The sequence below is a fragment of the Perognathus longimembris genome, chromosome 18 (genome assembly GCF_023159225.1).
Source record: "Perognathus longimembris pacificus isolate PPM17 chromosome 18, ASM2315922v1, whole genome shotgun sequence".
Taxonomy (NCBI): Eukaryota; Metazoa; Chordata; class Mammalia; order Rodentia; family Heteromyidae; genus Perognathus; species Perognathus longimembris.
This window is the reverse complement of record NC_063178.1, coordinates 36,749,512-36,754,605: the sequence shown is the minus strand read 5'-3', so window position 1 is coordinate 36,754,605 and position 5,094 is coordinate 36,749,512.

Here is a 5,094-nt window from a genome sequence, read left to right as displayed (position 1 = left end):
TTCTTTTTCTTTGGTGCTAGTCCTGTGGCTTGTTCTGAAAGCCTGCATAATGTCTCTGAGTATTTTTCCTTAAAACGAGTGCTGTACCACTTCAACCACAGCTTTACTTTTGGCTCTGGACTTTCAGCCGAGGTTGGCATCAATTGATGACCCCCAAGATTGCAGCTTCCTGAGTAGTTGTGGTTAAGGCTAACTTTCTAAATTTAAAATAAAATAACTTCCTGTCTGCACATCACTCTCCTTCTTGATTCTCAAATACATTTCTGTATTATTTTCTTCTTATCAAATTTTCATTTTTCCATATGCTCATTAGCACTGCAAATTTCTATTCATAAATCTACATTTTTCATATTCCTCAATCTGATTTTTTGAATTAATCTCCCCTCTTCCTCTCCATTTTCGTTCCTTGTCTCTTTTACATTCATCTTCTTTCTTCCCCCTGTCCCTCTCTGCCTTCTCCATATTGTTTCAAAATTTCAAGAATGGGTTTCATTTATTACAAAAATACACTTAAATTGTATAATCTATGAGGATAGATAATCCTATGGTTTATCCTCTGTTGTTACTGTATTTAATTTTATGCCCCTGGGAATTGCTTACATTTATTTGGATTAGGGAAGGGAAGAGAAGAGGAATTTCAAAATAGTGAGACAAAGGATAAAATGATCCAGTGCAATAGCGATACTCTCAAAACAGTAAGTAGGAAATTAACTGTACAAATCTGGAGGTGGTGGGATGATGGAAGGTGGGAGAAAAGGGAGGGAGGGGTTAACAGGTATGACAAGAAAGGTGCTCCTCAACAATGTTCATCGCAGCACAATTTGTCATAGCTGGAATCTGGAACCAACCCATATGCCCCTCAGTAGAAGAATGGATCAGGAAAATGTGGTACATATACACAATGGAATTTTATGCCTCTATCAGAAATAATGACATTGCCCCATTTGTAAGGAAATGGAAGGACCTGGAAAAAGTTATACTAAGTGAAGTGAGCCAGACCTAAAGAAACATGGACTCTATGGTCTCCAATATAGGGAATAATTAGCACAGGTTTAGGCAAGTCACAGCAGAGGATCACAGGAGCCCAATAGCTATACCCTTACAAACCCATAAGATAATACTAAGTGAAATGAACTCCATGTTATGGAAATGATTGTCAAATCACAGTTGTAACTACTTTCAATGTGCCATATGTAATTGTAGCCTCTTGTCGGGAGCTGAGCGAGCAGCTAAGCTCATCCTGACCTCTGGCCGTGCTGATGTCGCCGGAATGTCGGGAGCCAAACTTGCAGCTAGATTCATCCTTACCATGGGCTGTGCTGTTATCACTAGGATGTACCAGATGCAAGGACCTTTGCTCACGGCCACTATCTGGAATTGCTTTGCCATTGTCTGCACCTTGCTATGTCCGCCAGAGTAGATTCCTATTGTTAATCTACCTTTTCCTATGTTTACCATAATCAAATGTTTGCCAACTTCAAAGCCCCTGTGTGTTCTTAAATTTTAACAACTCAATGCTATTCTCTGGTTCCAAAACTGCATATAAGCTGGAAGTTAAGAACAAACTGTTGCTGCAGTCTTGAGGTTCAACCTCACAGCTGCAGACCTCCCGTACCTCATCTTTGTCTCTTGTCTTTTTTCTCTTGCCTTATTTTTCCTTTTCCGTATCCCTGCCGCCCCTCAGTCAGGATTTCTGTTCCCCTGCTGGCTGGCCCGGCAGGTTTGGCGCCTGGAACAGGGACTTGAAGGCCTGGGACCGACGGCAGGTGACCCCCGCTCAGGTAAGGACGTCCGAATAGTTGGGAAGGAGAGCGGGAGGAGAGTGTATCGTCGGGAGTAACGAATTATGGGACAAGGTAATAGCCGCATGCTATACATGCAGGCCCCCAAAGGCATGCTTAATGCCCGGGCAGTGAAAGTTGGCCAATGTAACTTAGAACGTTTCTTTTATTTTATTGAGAAAGCATGCCCCCAGTTCCTGGAGGAAGGAACCAATTACTTAGAAACTTGTTAGAAAATTGGAAAAAAAAGAAAAAAAAAAAAAAAGGGAACATTATGATGCAACTGGCCCTGAGAAAACCTCAGTGGATGCTATTATTCTTTGGTAACTGGTCCGAGATTGCTTAGATCTTAGACATGAACAGATTAAATTCGACCAGTCGATTGGAGAAACTGAACAGGGACCTGATGAGTGTTGCCCAGCTCCGGGAGCGTATGCTGCTGCCTGGGAAGAGCTGAGAAAATTAACAAGACGTGAACCCACTGAGCTAGACATTAAGGAAGACTCAGATGGCTCAGACACTGAGAAGAAATTATGCAATGAGCCTATTAAAGATAGATTGACCTATGTTGAGACTATGTTAAAATCAGTTATAGCTCTATTCTCACAGCTTCATCCAGAACAACAAACTCCTTTAAAGGGAGTCCTGGCAGACTTACAGCTCTCCTAGGTACAGGCTGCTAGCAGGGGGAAGGGACCTGAGGCTAGGGAAATGCTAACACCACCGAGGTAACTTCTCCTGACCGAGCGCTCTATTTCCATCCACCAGGACAGATTTGAAACCCCAACCAGGGTGAGTGACCATTAGCCTGGAGCTTACATTTTCCATATATCCACTGGGCTAGGTCAAGGAGATCAGCAATTGTGGGTGTTTGGAGACAACTGATCTCTAGTTCAGCTCAGCTGGTTGCTCATCAAGTCTAAATTGTTTCAGGAAAGCTGCTCAAGTTTGAGCCCAATCATATATATTTGGAATATTTTGCAGGACTTACCTAACTTCTATGAGCGCTCAGGCAGATGAAGTTCTCTCTGTCTCTTTTTCTGTCTCCCTCTAAACTCTGCCTGCCTGCCTGTGACATAGGATGGGTATTGATATTTGTTTAACATCTGCTTTAAAAGACTCAAAGGTTTTCTATTCTTGTTATTGATGTTTAAGTTTTGGAGATTCAGTTAAATTCTGCTTGTTTGGCTAAATCATAAACTTTCTCTAGCATTGAGCACATGGTATACAATAGGATTGGATGGAGTGAAAGCCTGCCCATCTCCCAGGTAACAAGCATGCCAAATTCCTGGAGGCTGGGCAGAGACTTGGAGTCCTGTGGCCTTGCATTTCAAAGGTGCCTTACAATTCAAATGCTGGAAGATGAAGGTGTCTTACTGTGAGCTCACTGTCTGTGTTCATATCCAGTCTCCCATATACTCCCTTTGTGAGCTAAACTGGTTTCTCAAAATGTGGCTTCTCGGATGATCTGAAAATTTTGGTTTGCTGAAAAGGTTTTTTTTTGTTTGTTTGTTTGTTTATTATCTAACCACGTGGTTCTAGAATATAGGCAAAATAATATCATTTGCCACTGGAATTCCAGAAAAACTTACATGGCCAATTAAAGAACAATTCTAAGCGCACCCCAAAACGTGTGCACATTGTCTGTATGTGTATGTATGTCTATGTCTATGTCTATGTGTTGGTAAAACTTAAAAACAAAACAAAAAACAGGTTTTAAGCCTAAACTGATATGTTTGGGAGCAAACAAATGTGTCTAAGAAAAACTCCAAAAGGTTTTAATATACAGCACGTGATATAAGTGCAATGATGTACAACCAGTGTGTTATTCTTTATGTCTATCTATGCTAAGAGTCAAGTGTACATCTAATCCTGACAATTCTTTGGTATAGATTAAGATTTTGCTTCTCCATATTTTTTTTTCTTCTCTTTTTTCGCGGTACTCTCAAACTCTTTAAGATCAAGGGACCAGAGTCATTTTGAAATAACTGCACAGATGTGACTATTAACCTAAATTTTCTGGACCCAAAATTAACATTTTGCTTTATAGGATACAGGTTGACATGTGTGCTAGCTGAGTGGACCATGGCAGTCTATGGCTACAGAAAGCTGCCTCCACAGGCGGCTTCCAAACTGGGAGTTGTTTGTGACTCAGAAACTGCCCTGGCTGCTACAGAGAGCAGACTTGGTTGGCCTTCAATCTGTGTGGATTTTGTGACTAGAAAGATGGTTAAAGGCCCAAGCCTTCTAAAATCTGTTTAAAAATGCCCTTAACCAGTCTGTGTAGAAATTTACAGGCAACAAGCAGGAAATGTGACAGCCTATCCAGGGAACTCTACTAAAGAATTATGCAGATGCAAACCATCTCTCCTGCTGGCCTGCTAATTTGGGATGGAAGACACAGCCACTTCAGATCCACTGAAGCTGAGACTTTTATTGTTATTCATTTGTTTTCTCTTTCACGTGCCAGTAAGGTAAGGTTAAATAATATGATTTGATTTAATGGCACATGGATCCCATTCAGTCAGCTGTTCTTTAAGTGTTACAGCAAAACTCTGGCAACTACTTGTTGGTCGATTTTTAGCAACTTACAAGTAAACTCTACTCCTTTTGTTCTCCTGTTGCTTTATTTGGAAATAAAAAGGGGCTTTATTGGATAAGACTCCTTGGACAGTTAAAACAAGATCTCACCTCTTTGGGGTTAATAATAGCTAGTGAAAAGGTGCAAGAGCATCCTCCGTATACTTATCTTGGTCATATTTTGGGTCCTTATTATTTTACTAGCCAGAAATTACAGGTTAAGACATCTCATTTGCGTACTTTGCATGATTTTCAAAAATTTCTGGGAGATATTAATTGGCTTCACCCTTACCTTAAATAGTCCACAGCTAAATTAAAACCCTTGTTTGATCTATTAAAGGGGGACCCTGACCCTATATCTCCCAGAGAAATGACAACTAAAGCAGCAGAAGCGTTGAGCATAGTAAATTCTGCCATTTCTTCCCAACATATAAATTATATAGATTACTCAGCCTCTGGGAAGCTTATATTTTAACTATATCTCATTCTCCAACAGCGGTCCTTTGGCAGAAGGGACCCCCTTTTGTGGTTTTCCTTGCCTGCTACTCCTTCAAAAGTATTAATTCCTTATTATGAATTGGTAGCCACCTTAGTCCATATGTGCCGTGTGGAATCTTGTAAGTATCTTGGACGAGATCCACAGGTTATTTATATACCCTACACTTTGCAGCAGCAAGAATGGCTTTATATTCATTGTGATTCCTGGGCCATTGCCTGGGACAATTTTGTGGGC